We start from the raw sequence: 21,776 nt of genomic DNA, 5'->3' as shown, positions 1-21,776 counted from the left end.
CATAACTTAAATGCTGGGTACAAGGACAGGGTGGGTGCAGCGAGGCAGGCAGGCGCAGAATGACCAGCACCGTGGCCAGACAGGGGCCGCCGGGAGGGCAGACGACCGGAAAAGAGGTCGCATGCAGGGCTGCAGGGGCCTAAGTACCCGGCCCGCCCCCAACGGGCCCTCCCCCGGATTCACGTCACTGGTGCACCCGGCCGGGGGAGGGGCAGGTGCACTGCCCAAGCCTCCCCCTCCTCGAGGACTGACGGAAGGGGGGGGGCTCTGACTAGTTGGACTAGGGAGCTGCCCTGCTGATGTCCCCCTGTGGGGGACGCGGGCAGCGGCAGAGTAGCGTGCTACTCGCCGTAAAAGCGCTTCAACGTCTCGTCAGGGGTAGTAAGCGCTGTATAATTGCAATTATAATATAACACAATACAATATATAGAATGTTCGGTAAAAGGGAGATGGTGTGGCTTAACGGCCAGAGCTGCCGACGTTGGAACTGGGGAACCAGGTTCGAGTCTCGGCTCAACATCCTGTGATTCTAGGCAACTCAATCTCCCCGTGTCTCCCAAAAAAATGAAGGCATCCTTGGGTAACAACTGGTGCTCATGTAAAGCGCACCAGGACCTTCGGGCCATGGCCGCGCTATTTAAAACTCCACAAAAAAAGTATCAAACATGAAATTACAGCATGAACTGTACCTTCTTCGGTGTGAAATGCAAAATATGGCAATTATACAAGCAGAGGGTCGCCTTTCACTAAAGTGCACTGCCCACCCACACACATAGGTGAAACGTACGTAAAGACTTTCTACCGATGCCTGTTGTCCAATATGCTAACGATCATCAGCGCCAACGATGCATTTCGCCCGTGAAACCAGATACATCGGTAGCAGTCTGAATCTTGCAGTCGTCACACCACATTCTCTCTGGAGACAGAATGAGAGAACCTGCTCTGCTGGAGGCCGTCCAGGGAGGAAGGAAGGAGCTGCAGAAACCACAGCAACAAACAGGGCAGGGCTGGAAAAGCACTAAGCACACAGTACAAGGTGAAAGCAACACAACACAGGCAGGTCTAGCATCACCGCTTTAGCGGCAGCTCTGAGGAAACGAGACTAAAACCAACATATACTCAAAGCAGAGAGAGACAAGCCCAGGGGGTTGTAACAATGAGCTCCACATACTTTCAGGAAGGCTCCTCAGCAGCACATCTGTCTCGAGGGGAAGGGGTGAGATGTCCCATTAATAGCCCTTCATCATGAGTGACATCATCTCGAGGAACGATGCCCCCTCCCACCCAGAAAAACCTGAAAATCCACCTCTTTCTAGAGCAGTGTTCTCCCCAACCTGTGCACGTCTGTGGTGGGGACTGGCAGAAGGTGGAATAGCGATCGTATTCCACAGGGCTTTAAGTGGGACAACAAAACGGGGGGTCTCTCAAAGGGGCATGGCCATTGTAATTAAGGACGTGGCTTATAAACAGTTGTGCTTAGCATCTTGTACCACCTGACTTGTATTTTGCTGTTTCTGTCACTGCATCCAGATATATGATACCACAAGTAACATCATACCTACAACAAGTCAGGACTGTTGGCTTTGTCAATGGTTGTTAGTTGCATAAGATAAATAAGCAGCAACTATGGCTTGACGATATGGCTTGGATATCCCCCCCCCTACAACGATCACCTGGCATGACCTGCATTGGCAGCGCGCCCTGACTTTTTGGACAGAGGGCATTTGAGCCACTTATAGATGGCCAGTAGGCCCGGGGGACTATTAGGTTTGTAGGGCGCAAGGCCCTACTGTACTTTTTATAGGCGCTAGGAAATCTAATGTTTGTAGTGTGATTTATGCACCTTGATTTATGCTTATAGATGTGCTTTTATACTTACTAGGTTTTACCTACTGTCTTATGTTTTCTACTGTGGTCTAGGTTTGATTTATTCCCTACTGCATGTTATGTTACTAAGTTTAAGTTTATTTCCTAATGTAAGTAATGTTTAGGAGTTGTGGTCTACTAGATTTAGGCTTATGAGGTTAGTGCAGAATAGAGTTCTCGCCTTATGTGCTACTGTGCCTGTTCTTCGATGTAATTATGCACACGAGTAGCTGGTATGCTCGATGGGGCTGCAGAACGGGAGGGCTCCCTGATTATTGCAGAATGACTCTGGAGTCTCCACGCCAGATCTGCCACTCACCCCCTCTGAAGACATGCGGACACTGGCCCTTTCCTCCTGCCGCTTCACGACATAGATTACACCCCCTATGCTTTGGGAATTTTGGGGACCGACGGAACTTAACACCAAGGTCTCAACCCACCTGCCTGACCTCAAGTTAGCAGCCTCAGTCGGTCTCTCCACGATGCTCTAATGCTTCCGGACAATAGAACTGGTCAGCGTCCTGAGCTTAACCACATCCCTCACCTGACCTTGATCCTGCTCTCCCTCCTGGACATGTACTCTGAACCTTCCCTCGACCATAGAGACCCTGCTATTTGTCCGATGTCCGGTGGAGCTACCTGTTAGCTGAAGAGGAGATGGGTTGTGGATTCAACCTCGGCCATCATCTACTTTCCTTCGTCTCTCTGTCGTTTCCGCCTCCTACTCTTTCACCCCACCTCCTTCCCTCTCTACGCTCCCTTCTTCTCGCCCTCTTCCCCTTTAATGTTTTTCTGCTGAGACCTATCCATTTGACAGATGCCCGGTGGACCCACCTCACAGCTGAAGAGGAGATTGACCGAGGATTCCCCCTCGGCCGTCACCTTCCCAGCCGGACCTTGGACTACCCCTATTGACCTCACCCCCTTTTCATTCCTCACCCCATTTTCCTTTTCTTCTATGCTCCTAAAAAGTTTTTTCTGGTATCCTTTTTAACTATTTTCCCCTCGTCTCTACGTCCTGTCTTCCTCCTACCCTTTTACCCTATCCCCTTACCCTTCCTGCTCCATTCACCTTGTTCCCCTATGTTCTTTAAATGTGCTTTTGTTGATACTTATGTAACTTTTAACTGGTGTAATTTGCAACATTATTGTCCCTCATGTAAAGCGCTCTGATTCCATCGGGTCTAGCCAGCGCTATATAATAACTCATTAATTAAATTTGTTCCCATTTAGTACTCTTTCTCCCTTTGTCTTCCTCCCTAGATCCTAGCTCCTATCCTCTCTTCCCTGAATCTCTCACCGTACCTGCTAGTCTGCCTAGTCCACTGTCCTTTGTGCCCTTTGACTAAGCACTCCTTTTTCCCTTGTTGGGGAAAGATCCAATATTTATACTCTGAAGTCTCAGCGAACCCGCTGAGGGAGTCCACTGCGCCAACGGAGCCACTCACAGCTGAGTTATGGTATGGCACCCCTTGCCAAAGCACTCCCTCTCCCCTTTTTGGGGAAGGATCCAATATGTAGGCCTGGAGTCTCAGAGACCCCTCTGAAAGAGTCCACTGCGTAAAGGGAGCCTCCCGCAACAGAGATAGGGAAATGATACCACTTCCCCTGGGATCACAGCTTACTGGACTTTGGACGTTCCTTTGACTCGTCTATCGGTTTGTGTCCCCGTCGCCCTTCCCCTCCTCTCTCCATGCTGTGTCCTTCACCCTCCCCTCCTCTTTCCCGCCTTCATTACCTATCTACTTCCCCAGCTCCTTCCGCCTTTCCCTGAATCTTTCCCCCTGCTTGCTTTTACCCTTTCGTATTTGTGCTTATTGTTTATCTTGACCTTACAAGTAACTATGTTGCCATGCTCTAATAACTGTGTAATTATGTAACCTATAACTACGATCTGATGCTCATGTAAAGCGCTCTGATACCTCCGGGACTAGCCAGCGCTATATAAAACCTTAAAAATAAATAAAAGGTGAGACCTATTGCATTTTCAATGCTTGTTTTTAGGGCCCCTTCCAACTGCCTACAGTGGGCAATTAACCCATTGATTGGCCCTTTCATGTAGCAATGGAAACCCTCCCCCCTCCCATCCCATCGTTAAAGCCTTCATTTGTTCCTCTCTAGTGCACTAAAGTCACGGGTATTACCTCTACACTTCACGCCCCAACTCCACATGCCTGCTTCCAGTATTTGCCCCTTCACCTTTCGCCCGGAAGCTAGCAAGGTAGCTCTGTTGTTTAGCACCGGAAGCCCCTCCTTCATTGTAAAACGCACAACTTTGCTTCTCCTGCCAGAGGCTGCTGGAAGAGGACTCTGCTCCCTGATTTGTGAAATTAGCTTTTCAATTAAGCTTCACGCAATAAACAGACCACGCAGATGTTGAAGCGTAAAAGGCCATTTATTAGGACCAGGCTGCACAACAGAACAGTAAACACAATACATCAACATCAATAACAGCAACCCCCAAATCAACTCTTCCTTGCTTCACTCTCTTCACCCACTCTGACTCATGTCTCCAACCACTCCATGCCCCTTCCGTACCTCATCCATATCCAGAAATCACATAGCATCCTACCCCGACGTCCTCGGGCATTCCAGTCATGCCTCCATCTTCCCACATCATTAAATCTCCCCACCCGAGGGATGGGTGCGTCCGCTCTTGACCTCCCTACCCCTCCAAAGTATCGTCTACCCGCAGCCCGGCCTAAACTGGCACGCTACGCCAACCCTACCCTGAAACCCTAGTAACTGAAGGGTGGGTGGGTGGCCTTTCAAAATGACCCTCCCGATCGTGCCCAGCGCAGGAAGAGGAAGTTTCCCTCCTCCCCTGCACTCTTATACCAACCCCCTAACTCCACCCCTTCCCCCTTCCTGGTCCTACCCTCGCGCGAATGACCCCGGGGAAAAAATAGTCTGCGACTCTGCTTCCCCCGGGGCCCGGCATCGCACAATAAACAGACCACGCAGATGTTGAAGCGTAAAAGCCCATTTATTAGGACCAGGCTGCACAACAGAACAGTAAACACAATACATCAACATCAATAACAGCAACCCCCAAATCAACTCTTCCTTGCTTCCCTCTCTTCACCCACTCTGACTCATGTCTCCAACCACTCCATGCCCCTTCCATACCTCATCCATATCCAGAAAACGCATAGCATCCTACCACGACATCCTCCGGCATTCCAGTCATGCCTTCATCTCCCCACAACATTCAATCCCCCCCCCCCCGAGGGATGGGTGCGCCCGCTCTTGACCCCCCTACCTCCAAAGTATCGCCAACCAGGGAACCCCCTTTAGGGCAGTTACCTGCCCCCGCTTCTGGGGTCCATACAGTGCATTTTTCAACCACCCGCTCACACATTCCTACAACACCAAATCACCTCATTCCACAACTTACTGACCACATCCCTCATCTCCATCATATAGTACGCATTCCCTAGCCTTGAAAGATGCACTCCGTCGTCCCTGAACAGTAATGGTTCCTCAAGTCGTAGTCCAGCATGAGAAATAACCTTAATGTCCTTGTCCCCACAAAACTGTCTCATCACTCTGTTGAGCTTCCTCCGGGCCTTTTCAATAGCCCCATGTTGCTGATTCAACGAACTCCTGAGGCGGAAGCCGGGAGCCTTTACGCTTATTTTAAAAATTGTAATTTGTGTATTCTGTGCTTTTAAAATACAACCTGTGGCACTTTCTCTTACCTCCTCTTGAGGCACCGACATCCCCTGATCCCTCTCCCCGCGCAGCCGAGTAAGGTGCTACAGCGGGTCGCAGGAGGATCCCCGTCATCCCCGGAGCGTAGGCCACGCCCACTATCTTAGGCCACGCCCCTATCCCCTACTTAAGCCGCGCATTCGCTGTCACGCGCTGTAGGCTGATGCAACGAACTCCTGAGGCGGAAGCCGGGGGCCTTTACGCTTATTTTAAAAATTGTAATTTGTGTATCCTGTGCTTTTAAAATACAAACTATGGCACTTTCTCTTACCTCCTCTTGAGGCACCGACATCCCCTGATCCCTCTCCCCGCGCAGCCGAGTAAGGTGCTGCAGCGGGTCGCAGGAGGATACCCGTCATCGCCGGAGCGTAGGCCACGCCCACTATCTTAGGCCACGCCCCCATCCCCTACTTAAGCCGCGCATTCGCTGTCACGCTGGTGCAACGAACTCCTGAGGCGGAAGTCGGGAGCCTTTACGCTTATTTAAAAAATTGTAATTTGTGTATTCTGTGCTTTTAAAATACAACCTGTGGCACTTTCTCTTACCTCCTCTTGAGGCACCGACATCCCCTGATCCCTCTCCCCGCGCAGCCGAGTAAGGTGCTGCAGCGGGTCGCAGGAGGATCCCTGTCATCCCCGGAGCGTAGGCCACGCCCACTATCTTAGGCCACGCCCCCATCCCCTATCTATATAACGATGTGTTGTCAACGGAGGCAAAGCGGACGGGCGCAGCGGGCGCGCCAAAGGCGCGCCAAAGGTAAGCCCGTCTGCGCCCGTCTGCGCCCGTCCGCGACCGCCCGCGACCGCCCGGGACCAGGGGCCATGCACCCTGCCCCTGCTCCAACCTACACCTCTGCCCAGCTATATACATATGACAACCCGCAGCCCATCACCTCTCCCCTTCTTCAGCGTATTATCTCTCTGGGTATTTCTGTCTTTCCTCCCCCCTTACCCAGCCCTATGCCGGTCATCTCCCGGCCCATTACCCTCTCCTCTTCTGCCCACTCTCCCCCCTTGCCTTCTCTTGCGGCCTCTGCCTACCTGCTAAATACCAGATCGGCCGGTAAGCACCAGCTCGAACTTTTTAACCTACTGGACACTGAGACTCCTGACTTCCTGTTTTTAACAGAAACCTGGTTCTCCGCCGACTCTCTTCCCGATTTACTATCCACCTTACTGACTCCTACTATGCTCTTCGGGTGGATCGCCCAGCAGGTAAATCCGGTGGGGGGGTGGCGATGATAATTCATTCCACTTTTTAATTCTCGCTTCTCCCTCACCCTCCCATTCCTGGTGCTGATTTCCTAGTCGCTCGTTCAGCTAACCTTCTGACTCCCCTCACAATAGTCCTTATGTACCGGCCCCCTCAGAACATGCCTTCCTTTGTTTCTACCGTTCAGGAAATGTTGGCTACGCTCGTGGTCAACAATTCATCTGTCATCCTTTTAGGCGATTTCAACTATTGGCCGGGTGATCCTAGGGAAGATCAGTTCTTCAAAGACTTTTCAGCTACCCTTCAGTGTCTCAATTTCCTTCCTCATGTTCTCTCTCCCACTCATGTCCAGGGCCACATACTGGACCAAATTTGGTCGGCCAGATGTCTTATACCCTGCCCCACTGTCCTTCCCTGTGTATGGTCCGATCACTCTTTGATTTCTTTTTCCGTTGAGCTTGTACCCCCTGAGAGACCCTTCATACCCAGGAACATCTCGGCCCGTAACTGGAATCGAGTTGATCTGAACTCTCTCGGGGCCTCCCTCGCTCTCTCCCCTCCTGATTTGGTGAATCTTTGCCTTGATTCGCAAGTAGGCACCTTGAACCACTGGTTATCCTCTTCCTGTGATTTGGTCGCTCCCCTAAAGAAAGTTAAGGCCTGCCGCCCCTACGATGCCCAAAAATGGGTCACAGATGAACTTAAAATTCTCAAATTGGACCTTCGGCGCTCTGCACGCCACTGGAGGCACAACTATTGTCCTCTGTTGCAGGCTAAATATAAGTCCCTACTAGCCAACTACAAGAAGGCCATCCTCTCTGCCAAAACGACCTATTTTTCTGAAATAATCACCTCTTCAGCTAACAAGCCTAAGGAGATTTTCTCCACTATTCGCAACCTAGTTTCTTCGGATAGGGCCAACCCTAACCCCATCCCCTCTCAGGATTTTTGCATTTCCCTGAATAATTTTTTTCTAGAGAAAATCAAAAAATTAAATCCAACATCCTTTCAACCGCAATGACACTCCCTTCTGCTGCTTTCCCCCCACCCTCTGCCTTTCTTCATCAATTTTCCCACATTTCTCAGCACTCTTTCTTTGAACTTCTTCAGAAAGTCAAAACGGGCTCTCTGACCGATTGCGTTCCAGCTCGTATCCTGAGAGAGCTCTTTACCCACTGTCCTGCTCCCCCCCTTTCTCTTCTCAACGCTTCCATCTCATCTGGTTTAGTACCAAAATTCTTCAAGTCTGCTATAGTTTTCCCTATTTTGAAAAAACCCGGCCTGGACCCATCTCTCCCATCTAACTTCCGACCCATCTCCCTCCTTCCATACCTCGGGAAGATTCTAGAGAGCCATATCACAACGTGTCTCTCTACCTTCATCGAGGGAAATCATCTTTTGGCCTCACACCAAGCGGGATTACGTCCTGCCCACTCCACAGAATCAGTGGTTTTGTCCGTTCTAGATGAGCTCAAGAGCAAGGCTGACTCCAATCTGCCCCAAGCCTTGGTGCTCCTCGACTTGTCCGCTGCGTTTGACACGGTTGACCATCTCATTCTACTTGACCGTGCCTACGCAGCGGGCATCCGAGGTACTGCCCTCTCTTGGCTCACCTCTTTTCTCACCGAACGGACTCAGGCGGTCCAGCTTTCTGGTTTTTCTGCCCCCTCCCGCCTGGTCCCTTGTGGCGTCCCCCAGGGCTCTTCCCTTTCCCCCCTCCTTTTTAATCTCTACATTCACCCCCTCATTCTTTCTCTTCTTGAAATGGGGGTCTCCGTATATAACTATGCGGATGACCTCCAGTTGGTATTCGATCTCTCCTCCCCCTCCGACTCCTTACCTAAATTTCATTCCACCCTAGCTTTCATCTCCGGGTGGATGAACTCCAACCAGCTCAAACTGAATCTGGACAAGACGGAGTTGGTCCTGACTGGCCACACCATCTCTCCTTGGTCCGCTGCTTTTTGGCCCTCCACCTTTGGCCCCCCCGCCCACGCCAGCGGCCTCTGCTAAAACCTTAGGTATTAAAGTCAGTCGGGACCTCTCCATGCATGCCCAGATCAGTTCAGTGGTATCCTCTTGCTTCCTTTCCCTCCGGCTCATCCGGAAAGTGTCCCGCTTTTTCTCATCTGATGCCCTCAAACTTATTATTTCGGCTCTGATTCTGTCCCGTCTCGATTACGGGAATAGCCTTTTCGTAGGCATTCCAGCCTACGAACTTCGCCGTCTTCAGGCTATTCAGAATCAAGCCGCCCGTCTCATTTTTCACCTTCCCAAGTCCCTTCACATCACTCCTGTGTTGAAATCTCTCCATTGGCTTCCTATCCGCCAGAGAGCACTTTTTAAAATTGGTTGTTTAGCCTTCATGGCCCATGCTCGCACTGCCCCGGTCTTTATTAATTCTCTCATCTGTCCTTATGTCCCCAACCGTGCCCTCCGTTCCTCTAACCTAGCCCTCCTAAGTGTTCCACGATTTCGCAGATCCAAGACTGGAGGCACTCGTTTTTCCGTACTAGCCCCATGCTTCTGGAATAGTCTTCCACTGCCCATCAGATCAACCCCTGCCTACTCCCTGTTTCGCAAGGCCCTTAAGACCTTCTTATTTTCTCAAGCGTACTCCTTCTGACCTCCTCAGTAGAAACTCATTCCCCTCCTCTGCCTACATTAGCGCCAGGAAACTGCTAGGTCACAGTGCGCTTTATCAAGTACTTTCAATTTCAATTTCAATTTCATGTTTTATCGAACCCCTCCATACTTTCCTGGGGACAAACTCAGTCCAGGCAATGCAAGTCCCTGCAAGCCTGTGTTTTAGCACTTCCAAGTCCCTCTGCATCAGCTGTAAGAGCGCCAAACCCGACAGCCGGGCCAAATCATTCTCCCCTAAGTGTATGATCAGTAAGTCCGGGCATCCTTCTGGGGAATCATCTTTGCGAGCCAGGGCAATAGTGCCTCCCATCGCATCCCCCCTTTACCCGGCAAATGCACCTCATGCTCTTGTCCTTTGAGTCCCAGGCTACGGCCGTACACCTGTTGCTCTGCGTACTTGGATGCCCAGTGAACGAAGGAATGCCCCACAATCCAAGTGACTGTCTTGGCCCCCGGTCCACCCACGCAACCTACAAAAGAGAAATATGTTAGAAGAAAGCCAAAAAGCAACACAAACTTCAAACTGCTATCCTACACCCCCATACTTCTCACCTCCGCACATACCGCTCACAGCACCTAGACTTCCACCTCCCAATCTGCCGAATCCTAGCCCAGGACCACCCCAAATGGGCCGCCGCTGTCGCAGTCCCAATGCGGAAAGAATGAGTCCCAAAACCAGCCAGTTCCAGTGCCAAATGCCGCAAAGCCATACGCAACACCGCCAACAACTGTCCAGACGTCACCCTCGACCCAGACTTGTGGCAAAAGATCTCGCCAGCCGCGCCCCGCGATGCAGCCAAGAACATCCTCCATTCAGACACCAGACACACAACCCCCACCCGTCTCGCACAGCCAAACCCACTTGCCCACTCGGCCCAACTGATCAATCTTAGAATGCCCCAACCAAATCCCCTGGTGCAAGCCATCCAACCTGATCTCCTCGTACAGCCTGCCACACCGCGACCGCGTGCCCAACAACTCAGACACTCGAAAGGCCCCAAAAAACAACCAAACCACGCACAACCGAAAAACCCGCTCCTCAACGGAGTCATAACAGCAAAATGGCAAAACCCCAACCAGCCGAACCAACAACTCAAACATTATTGCCTCCCTCAACACCCCACCACCCGTCTGTCTCTCCCTACCCCAACCTCTGAGCATCCTACTTTAAATCACATCCTGCGTAGGATGAAAACCTAAAAACAAGCTACAGTAAAAGGAAACTCCTGCCAATTTTCCAGAGATAGTCGCAGCTGTCAACCCTCTATCGATGCAAGTAATAGAAACTGCCTGACACCTTGCTCCACCGAAGCGCGGTCCCCCACAACAGAATCCTCACACCAACCCATAAATGAGCCAAACTCCGCCCAGGCAAGTTGGTTTGTTCTCCTCGTGGTATCAGCATAAGAATGTTCAACCAGGCCTATCACTCTCACTCCCCAAGGCCCAGATGCCGACCGGCAGATCGGTCTTGCACTGATCCGCTCCTGGTGCCAAATGCCGGAACCGCTGCCACTGCGAACGAGACAAAGCATCCGCAATGTCATTATTCACTCCAGGGACATGCTTGGCTCTAAAAACCACATTCAATCGCAAGCACTTCAGCATGAAACTTCTCAGCACTCTCAGGTCCCTGGCCCTCTGTCGGGTAACCAGCTCAACCACAGTCATATTGTCCAAGTGGAAAAGCACAGATCTGTTCTGATACTCAGGGCCCCACACTTCCAGCACCACCAGTAAGGGAAAGAATTCCAGAAAAGCAATGCTCCGCCCCTGCCTCACCCAATGAGCCGGCCAGCTCTCTGCGCACCACCTGCCATCCCAGAAAGTCCCCAAACCAGCTGCCCCGGCCTGTATCAGAATAAATTTGACATTGCCAAACCACCGTTTCATCATCAAATTCCAGTGGCACCCCGTTGAAATCCGTCAAAAACGTCAGCCATGTCCTCAAGTCCGCCCAAACCCCCTTGGAGATCCGGACCCTGTGGTGTGGAAGCACTGCCCCCAACATGACCATGCCGAGCCGCCTGCAGACTGTCTGTCACGCCCTGACCACCCTGCATGCAAACTTCAGGAAACCCAGGAGCTGCTGCACCGCCCTCAAAGCAATCCTCTTCTCGACGATCACCCACGACAGGCACGCTTGAATTTCCGCCACTTTCGCATTAGGGAGCCTAGCCACCCAGTGTATGGAATCCAGCTCAATCCCAAGGAAAGTCAGGCTGCAACTGGACCCAGCTGTCTTTTCTGGGGCCAGGAGAACACCGAAACGTGACAGAGCCCTGCCACAATCCCCAGAGTGTGCCTCCCCAAGAACAGGAAATCATCCAGATAGTGAGTGACGTCCCAATGCCCATTGAACCGTGTGAAGGCCCATTGCAAGAAGGTGCTAAAGAGTTTGAAAAGCGCACTCGGAATAGCACACCCCATGGGCAAAACCTTGTCCACATAGATGGCCCCTCCGAATTGCATACCTAGGAGTGAGAAATCCACATGGTGTATAGGCAGTAGGCAGAACGCTGACTTGAAATCACACTTTGCCAGTTCCGCCCCCGGCCCACACACCCTCACTAGGCGGATCACATCATCCACCGACACATACAGCACCCTCGAGTCTTCCTCGGCAATGAAATAATTCACAGATTGACCTTCAGGTCGCTAAACGGGACAGCTATTCTCCCTTCCTCCACCTCCTTCTTCAATTTGGCAGCCACCACTCCTGGCAACTCCTTAGCTGACTTTAAATTCTCTGCCCGCCTCCTCACTCTAGGCCCTGATAGCCCACCCTAAAGCCCTCTGTGAAACCCCACTGAATGCGCAACGCCCCCTCCTGATCCGGGTAACTCGAGAGCCACGGGGCCATCGCCTCCACCTTAACCGGTGTAGGCGCCCTTCTGGCCAGCATGTCCCCTTCCCTTCGCGTCCTGCCACTGTTCCGAGGGGGTGACCAGGGTAAGACACTGGGTAAGGGCATGCTTCCCTCCGCACTTGGAGCACTCGTGCTTTAATTTACAAGGGTAGCGTGAGCAATAGCCTCGGTTGTAGCTCCAACAGGCCCTTCTGTTATAACTACCCAGCTTGGTGACTTGACCAGTGGTAACTGTACCGGCAGCAGCTCCCCCGCCCCACCGTGGGGGGGACGTGGCGGAAAGGACCGATAAGCGACGGGTAAACTGCTGGCCGTGTGGGTAGATGCTGACGAGTGCGTGGATGCCATCCACTGCAGCCACAATTCCTGGTCCACCTTACCCCAATGCTTGTCCGGATTAGTGCTAACCCTGGCCATGAACTCCTCTTCGTAGCTCAGCCAAGCGAACACTCCGAACTGCATTTGAGCCTTCCTTATTATGTCCATATACTTCATTAAAGCTATGGCCCTATCCAGGTGTTTCTCGCAGTAAATACTAGCGTAGATGAGAAACACCGAAGTCCAATTATCCATAGTCACAGGGACCCTAGGCCGTCTAGTCAACTCCCACTCGCCCTCCTTGGAACCCTCTTTCGCCTGCACCTCCTGATGCAACAACTTAAATGCGTCCACATACTCGTGGCTCCAAATCCTACCCTTGATCTTGTCCGAGAGGTGAGACCCCAGAGGCATAGCCAGCCCCATGTAGGGGAGATTCTTCTGATGTTTGTCATCCGACTTGTCCCCTTTATCGTCCTTCCCATCCACCTTGTCAGTCTGGGCCCCAGCAGTAGAAACAGACTTTCCATCCACTTGCTTGCCCCCCAGCGGCAGCCCGCCCTGAGGCGTCCCTTTGAAATCCCGGACAGACCCATCCCCAACTCCCACTGACCTACACTCCTTCCTCCTACCCCCTTTTGGCCCACCGTCCCACGCTGCCCACCAAGTCCCCTCACCTGATAGCGAGGAGTGCAGCTCTCCAGGTTGTCCTCTGGGTGTAGAAACCTTGGCCACCACCGCCTTCTCCTTGCCTTTCGATGGCCCACGAACCTGTAAAACACCAATGCCACTTTGTCCTGCACTCCCCAGTGCAGTGATCATCATCCCTCACCTCCCCGTCCTCAAGCTCCTCAATCTCATCCTCATAGTCCAACTACACGGCAGGATTCATGTCCACAGGCGTCCACAACACCTCTTTCGCAGCCCTCTTCACACCCTTACTCTTCACAGCAGTCGCTCCCCATCCCCCAGACACACACGCTGCCGATGCCCGCTGCCGATGCCCGCTGCCGCGCCGGAGTGATGGCCGCCGCGGACCGCCCTGCTGCTTCAGGCCAGCATCCCGGAGCCGGTTTGTGCCCCGCCATGCCACTCCAGACTCTGCCGACAGCCGCCGGCTTGGGACCCCACCCACCCCCCAGGTCGCTCCAACCTGAGTGGGTCCCGTCAGCATTGGGCCTCAAAGCCATCCCGGCCGTCCCTAGCTTCGCCTGCTGCACCTTGCTGAGCGCCACGCTCCCCTTCTTGCTCTTCGTCGCCCTGTCCGCCTTTTCCTGCTCTGCCCACTGCTCCTCCTCAGATGTAGGAGTGGGGGGCCCCTCCAACTCATCCCCCCAAACCGCGCCAACCCGGGCCGCAGTCTGTTCAGCCCATCTTGCCTCATTCAGCTGCACCAGCAAACGCTGCTCTCAGATCCTGTCCTCAGACGCCAGTCCCCCCCAGCTCGGCAGGGTGGGGGTGGGCAATAGCCCTGGTCCCACCTCCAGGTGGCAATAACCACTCATGTGGCCCCCCTAGCGCCAAGCCCCCACCTAACAAAGTGACACCCCCCAACCCAACACCTACCTGGGCAGTTGCCTGAATAGCCTCCCCTGCACCCACCGCCGGGGCCGGAGTGGTCACCCTCGAGCCTGAGAGTGGATAAAAATTAACAATGCGGTGCTGGTGCATCTCTCTGATTCTCAGGTTAGTTCTTGCTGAAATTGTCCAAACAGGAAGTTGAACATTATAACAGAACTAGCTGGTTGTGTGATCTTTCATCCAGTGTGCCACTTCCTGAAAAAGAAAGTAACACTGGGAAAAACTTCTGTCTCTCAGTGTTTAAGCCCACATGTCAGTCAGCACGACAGTCCTGTTTCAAAGGCTGCTGCTGCTGGTGATTTAGGTACCTGACAAAGAAGATTACCTTCCAGATTTAATGATTATGTTTTGTCATGAATTTGTACCTAGACCTACCATAGGTATCGGCACATTTACTCACAAGTTATGCTCACCACTGCTGAAACATGTTCAATGTTTTTCTCATTTTGTTCACATTGTTACTTTTCATTCACTCCTGGGATTTGTTGTTTTTGGGGAGGGAAAAGTTGTGGTATGTAGCGTCTTGTGGCGGCATCTCATGGTGTCCCCAGCGCGTGGATGTCTCCGACCTGTTAGCATGGAAGGCATTGTTTAGTTGCGATTCCACGATCGGGTTCAGAACGATGCGCGCCAGGACTCTGCGAACGTTTGTCAGTTGGCAGAGATCCTGGTACGCAGCGGGAGCCCTCAGTTGTGGGTGCTGATTTCTAAGAATAAATCTTCAAGCTGCCATACCTTTTTGGTATCCTGCCTCATCATTTACTTCATATCCTAATCTTATTTTTTAGCATTTCTTTGCTTTGAAAAAGCCCTGGGCCTGCGCACCGAGGGGCTTATTTACAACCCTCTTGCGCCACCCTTACGTCACTTTTTCCATGTTAAAAATGACGCAAAAGTGGTGCAAAGGGCTTGTAAATCTGCAACCCAAGTGTGGTAAATAAATAAATAATTACCGGTACTATTTTTCTATGCGTTAACTGAAAAGGATAGCTCAAAAATAAGAGGCAGAATCCGTGGTATCTGAGTCATACGGGCTTTAATTAAGTGGCTCGAGCCAATGGACATCGGGTTCCATCACCTGCTAAGGTTCAGGAAGGGACAGACAATCTTTTATTAACATCATACAGTATATATAGTAAAACAGTACAATTGCATTGAATACAGTAGGCGTAACAAGTGACATACGGAAGATAAGAACATATGGGCGTGAAAAGAAGGCGTGCACAGGGCGTGCACGGAGACATGTGATGTAAACGTCACAGAAGTGTCATAAATGGGTGGATACATGGAGGGGGCTTCATGGGCAGCTGGAACCTTTAACCTACTGGTGCGCGCAAACGAGTCATGACGTGTAACTGGGGAGAGCTGGGGGCTCTGACTTCTAGCACTGATTCTAACCCTTGCTTTAGCGCTGCGTGCATAACGCTCCTCCTGCCTTGTAATTTTTAAAATATTGCTTTACTTCGTTTTTTATCTAGTTTGCGCTGAGCGCTTCGCGCTTTTAACATTATATTGTTAGTACCGCTTAGGGGGAAATAAGGGAGCTCTCACCTGCACTGTAACTGCTGCACACCCACATTTTGTGGGACAGAAGGGACTCGGGGGCACTATAGTATCATCGCGTCGGTTTCGAGCGCCATTTTGGAGTGGGGAGAAGGTCCTTCCACTCTGAGCGCCATCTTGGGTGAGGGAGAGACACTCGCCCTGCCAGGACCCACGCATTGGAGGAGGAGGTAATAATAGTAGGACCTCCCACCTCGTCCCAGTCTGATTCTAACCCTTGCTTTAGCGCTGCGTGCATAACGCTCCTCCTGCCTTGTAATTTTTAAAATATTGCTTTACTTCGTTTTTTATCTAGTTTGCGCCGAGCGCTTCGCGCTTTTAACATTATATTGTTAGTACCGCTTAGGGGGAAATAAGGGAGCTCTCACCTGCACTGTAACTGCTGCACACCCACATTTTGTGGGACAGAAGGGACTCGCGGGCACTATAGTATCATCGCGCCGGTTTCGAGCGCCATTTTGGAGTGGGGAGAAGGTCCTTCCACTCTGAGCGCCATCTTGGGTGAGGGAGAGACACTCGCCCTGCCAGGACCCACGCGACACCCCGTCGGCCATATAAGATGGCCGCTAGACACGTGCGCAGCGACGGTGCGCAGCGGGGGCGCCGTAGGGGCGCCGGAGGTGCGCCAGAGGTAAGCCCGTTTGCGCCCGTTCGCGCAACGGACGCGCTTAGGGCCGCTACCTCTGGCCCCTCTGGCCCATTTCGCATAGTTTATACTCGGGCTGAGCTACTTAGACTCAGACCATGTCAGGACCCGGTCAGGCCTTTAATTTCTAGGCCAATTTCTTGTGGCCTGCTTAATGTCAGATCCCTATGCAAGCACTACACGGAAATAGCATTCCTCATCGATTCGGAAAAACTCGATGTCCTCTTTCTCACAGAAACGTGGACGCGGGCGGATTGTGAGGTCGAGCTGGGCTTAGCCTGCCCTTCAGGCTATAAAATCAACCATACTCCGCGCCCACTCAATCGAGGAGGGGTAATCGGGTACATCTATAGAGACTCGCTGACCCTCTCCCAGCTAAAGATCGTGAAGTACCGGGATTTGAACTGATGGGTTTTTCAGTCAAACAGCAGGAGGTGATATGCTGCTCGGGTGTTTTATGTTATCGTCCCCCGGGACCGGCACCCTCCATATCTCTTCTCATTGATCTGATTTATGAACTCTCTAGCTCCCACTCCAAGCTACTGGTTCTTGGAGATTTTAATCTGTGGGCAGGTAGCTCGCTGGACAAGGCATTTTTTTCCCTTAGTCAAGCCTGTACAGATATCAATTTAGAACAGCTGGTGAACGCTTCCACGCATCAAAAAGGCCACATCCTGGACTTAGTGTTTGCGGACCCACAGTGGGTATCATTAGCCGACATCAAGTGCCAGTATTGGACAGACCACTCGTTGATTATGTTCTCCCTCTGCTCTGAGGACCTCACTTCGCGTAAGGCCGGACTTCCCCTAGCTAAGCTAGAGAGACCTTGGTCCCGAATCCTTAAAACCTCTCCACTACCGAACATCCTAGGTAAGGATTTTAAGCTCGGCAACACAGCTGAAGAGAGTTATACCCTCTTCTGCCAGTCCATATCGAGCTCGCTGGATCAGCTGGCACCCCTTCGGAAGTCACGAGGAAGGGTGAACCGAGCCAGCCCATGGTACACGAGTGAATTACGCCAGCTTAAACTTGACTGTAAACGCACAGAAAGGGTCTGGAGGAAACAGTATTTGGACTCTGAGAAGATGGTGTTTAGGTCTGCTATGCAAAAATACAAGGCTCAAATCAAGATGGCTAAGGCTGTGGAGAAGTGTGGCTCACTGGTTAGAGGAGGCAGACCTGGAAGCAGAGGTCAGCCGGGGACCAGGGTTCAATTCCCGGCTCGGCGGGGTCTTGAGTCCTAAAATGTCCATGGACTTGACAATTCTCGCTCCGGTGCCTACTCGATTCACGGGTTCACACTCTGCGACTCTGGGCAATAGCTTGCTTAATCTCCACACCGGCCCCTCGCGGCGGGATGCCTGGCTTTCACCTTGCGGATACCCTGCCGGGGTTATCTCACAGGGGAATACCAGGACGGGTTCCCTAAGCAAGCGCTTAGAAACCGCTTGGTGATTTGCGCTATATAAATTCCTGTACAAGGCGACCTTTCTTGAGTCTACCTTGAATCAGGCTCCAAATAAGGCCCAGGCCCTCTTTAAAATCGTTAGAGACCTTGCCCACCCTAGGTGTGTGGCTAGTGCAGTCCCGGCATCGCAAACTCTTTGTGACTCACTTGTGGATGCCTTTGAGGAGAAAATCTGTAAAATCTTAGCGGGTCTGCAGGATCCAGTTAATCCCACCACTGAGGCGGGAGCTCCGGAGGAGATGGCCAGTCGACCCCCGCAGAGGGCCGCTCTCCTCTGTGTGGAAGCTCCGGCCACGCCCTCCAGTCGACCCCGTCCAGCGGATCAGCCCTCCAGCTTGGGAGCTTCGGCGTTGGATGCCAGTCGATCCCAGCGGAGTAACTCCCCTTCCCCTCTTTTGGATTCGGCCCTCAACTTGGGAGCTCCGGCGATGGAGGCCAGTCGACCCCAGCTGAGTGGCTCTTCCCCCCCAGCTTTGGAGTTGGCCCTCAGTCTGGGTGCTCCGGCCAGCGAGGCCAGTCGACCCCAGCTGAGTAGCTTTCCCTCTCCCTCTTTGGATTCGGCTCTCTGCTTGGGAGCTCCGGCGATTGTGGCCAGTCGACCCCAGCGGAGTAGCTTTTCTCCTCCCTCTCTGGATCTGGCTATCAGCTTGGGAGCTCCGGCGTCTGTGGCCAGTCGACCCCAGCTGAGTAGCTTCTCTCCTCCCTCTCTGGATCCGGCTATCAGCTTGGGAGCTCCGGCGACTGTGGCCAGTCGACCCCAGCTGAGTAGCTTTTCTCCTCCCTCTCTGGATCTGGCTATCAGCTTGGGAGCTCCGGCGTCTGTGGCCAGTCGACCCCAGCTGAGTAGCCTCTCTCCTCCCTCTCTGGATCCGGCTATCAGCTTGGGAGCTCCGGCGACTGTGGCCAGTCGACCCCAGCTGAGTAGCTTTTCTCCTCCCTCTCTGGATCTGGCTATCAGCTTGGGAGCTCCGGCGTCTGTGGCCAGTCGACCCCAGCTGAGTAGCCTCTCTTCTCCCTCTCTGGATCCGGCTATCAGCTTGGGAGCTCCGGCGATTGTGGCCAGTCGACCCCCGCAGAGGGCCGCTCTCCTCTGTGTGGAAGCTCCGGCCACGCCCTCCAGTCGACCCCGTCCAGCGGATCAGCCCTCCAGCTTGGGAGCTTCGGCGTTGGATGCCAGTCGATCCCAGCGGAGTAACTCCCCTTCCCCTCGTTTGGATTCGGCCCTCAACTTGGGAGCTCCGGCGATGGAGGCCAGTCGACCCCAGCTGAGTAGTTTTCCCCTCCCTTCTCTGGAGGAGTTTGGCAATTTAGCCCTCACGATTTCATCTGGCTCGCCTCTGGATCCTCTTCCTTCAAAACTATGGAAGGTGTTCCAAGAGGATCTCTTTCAGCCCTTGCATGCCATCTGCTGCCAGTCGTTTGAAACAGGGACTGTACCAGGCTGTTGGAAGAAGGCAGTGGTTTCTCCGCTCTTAAAAAAAACCTACGCTCGACCCTGGATGCCTCTCTAACTACCGGCCAATTTCCCTGCTTCCTTTTCCGGTTAAAATCATGGAAAAGTTGGTTACCCGCACTCTGTCCGGCTTCTTAGAAGGGAACACCTGGTTGGATGAGACGCAATTCGGTTTTCGCCCTGCTCACGGGACGGAATCCGCGTTGGTGACCGTACTAGACAATCTGCGGGCGCGTGTCGACAGTGGTCGGGCAGCATTTCTGGTGCTGCTCAATATGTCGGCCGCGTTCGACACGGTAAGCCATCCTACCTTGATTTCGAGGTTGGAAGAATGCGGGGTCAAAGACAAGGCCAGGGACTGGTTAGTCTCCTACCTGGACAGCCGTCAGCAACGGGTTTCGCTACCTCCCTTCAGCTCAGAGGAGCGGAGAGTGGGACAAGAAGTACCTCAGGGCTCAGCCATCAGCCCCATACTCTTTAATATCTACCTCCGCCCTCTAGTCCAGCTCATTAAATCATTTGGTATCTCCGCATTTAATTATGCGGATGATACCCAGCTGGTCTTTTCCCTGGAGGGACAGGATGCAGTCCCATTGGAGACTTTTCACCGGTGCATGCAGGCTACAGCGGAATGGCTCCGTCTGAATTCGTTACAGTTCAACGGAACCAAGACAGAGGTCTTGCACTGCTCCACTGACCGAGTTCCCCGAGATCTCCCTGTTGATTTTTGGCCCCCGTCCTTTTCAGAGACGGTGTCAGCCGCACAATCGGCGCGCAATCTGGGCGTCATTTTTGGGCCCAACCTGCAGCTGGATCTGCATGTGAATAAGACCACCTCAACGTATATGATGCTGATCCGCATGCTGCGTAAGGTTCTACCCCTTCTCCCTGAGCAAGCCAGACCAGAAGTAGTGCGAAGTACCATCTTAAGTCGACTCGACTACTGCAACGCACTGCTTCTGGAGGCCCCGTTAACACTTATGGCCAAACTTCAAAGGGTGCAAAATATGGCTGCCAAACTCGCCCTTTCCCGCTCCTACCACAGCTCTTCCACGGCAGCGCTGCAGGAACTCCATTGGCTGCCGGTCCATTTACGCGTACGCTATAAAGCAGTGTGTATTGTGTTCAGGGCGATTCATGGCCTGGGCCCAATTCCTCTGCGGCGAATGTTTGCCTGGTATCTTCCATCTCGAGCTCTGCGTTCCTCGTCGTCCAGGCTACTTGTTGTCCCGCGTTTCCAGAGAGTGAGGATGGGTGGTCGTTCGTTCCGAGTAGCGGCGGCCAAACTTTGGAACTCCCTGCCCCTATCCCTGAGAGGTCTTGAGGATCTTTCAGCCTTTAGAAAGGATCTGAAAACTTACCTTTTCCCTAGGGCGGGTTGAGCTAATGCTTTTGCTTGGATCATGGGTCAAAAGCGCCAGGATGCCCTTGGTGGTGACAGGTGCGCTATATAAGTATACCACAATACCAATACCAAGAGAAGACTAAAGTCTGGGATGTCAGAACGACCTGTACCCATAGCATATCTGATATCTTGTGTTTAGAGTACATGTTGCTTGATTCTAAAAGTCATCAGGGCAAAGGCTACTTGTCACTAAGGCTAGGGCATGCATATATTTCTTCATGTATTGCATGTGCTATGGATCTTCTATGGATATTAATTCAGTAATTCACTTGCATGGAGACAGGGAGACTAGACTATAGATGAAGATGTTTATGCGGTTCGTTAGCTAGGAATGTGAAGCCGGGGAGCTGAACAGATGACTGTAGGCATAACATATTCTTGGCAGGCAGGCAGACTAGGCCGAGCCGGGCACCGCGCTGCTTGGCAGGAAGTAAGTGAAGGGTCAGGGATGCGGGCGGTGTTAGGGGTGTTACAGTTCGTCTTACTTAACTCAGGTAGTTATGGCAGTCTTAGCATGGAGAAAAATTATTAAATATTTAATTTCAAAACAAAGGGTTAATAACTCCAGTTTAATCCAGTAAATCTTGTTGATGTGAAAATAGAGTGTTAAAATTGATTTTGACAATGTTTGTTGTGTAATTAAGTATTTAACAGACTTCATTGCTGAGAGGTTTAGATTGTAAGCCCCTTGAGGGCAGGGCTCGCGCAACTCCTCGTGGCTGGCTCTCGTGACAGGAGAGCATCTATAAATAGATGCCTTTCCCAACTGTCACTGCTTCGTCTCATGTTGTTTCCCCTGATGAGCGCTTCTGATCGCGCTCAGCTGAGAAAGTCCTTTTGGGTGTTCAGCCTGTGATCGGGTGATTCTTCAAACCTTCGAGCCTTCGGCTCTTGTTTTCTCCCGCCCTCCATCCCTAAGTGTTGCCTTCCTGTTCCCAGCATTGAGGCTCTGTTTTCCCCTCAGCAGACCCGGCGGTAATTGTCACCGCATTTCCTTCCGTGCGCCTGCGGGCGCTTCTAGCCTTCAGACGACG

The sequence above is a fragment of the Lissotriton helveticus genome, chromosome 7 (genome assembly GCF_964261635.1).
Source record: "Lissotriton helveticus chromosome 7, aLisHel1.1, whole genome shotgun sequence".
Taxonomy (NCBI): Eukaryota; Metazoa; Chordata; class Amphibia; order Caudata; family Salamandridae; genus Lissotriton; species Lissotriton helveticus.
This window is presented reverse-complemented; position numbering follows the sequence as displayed.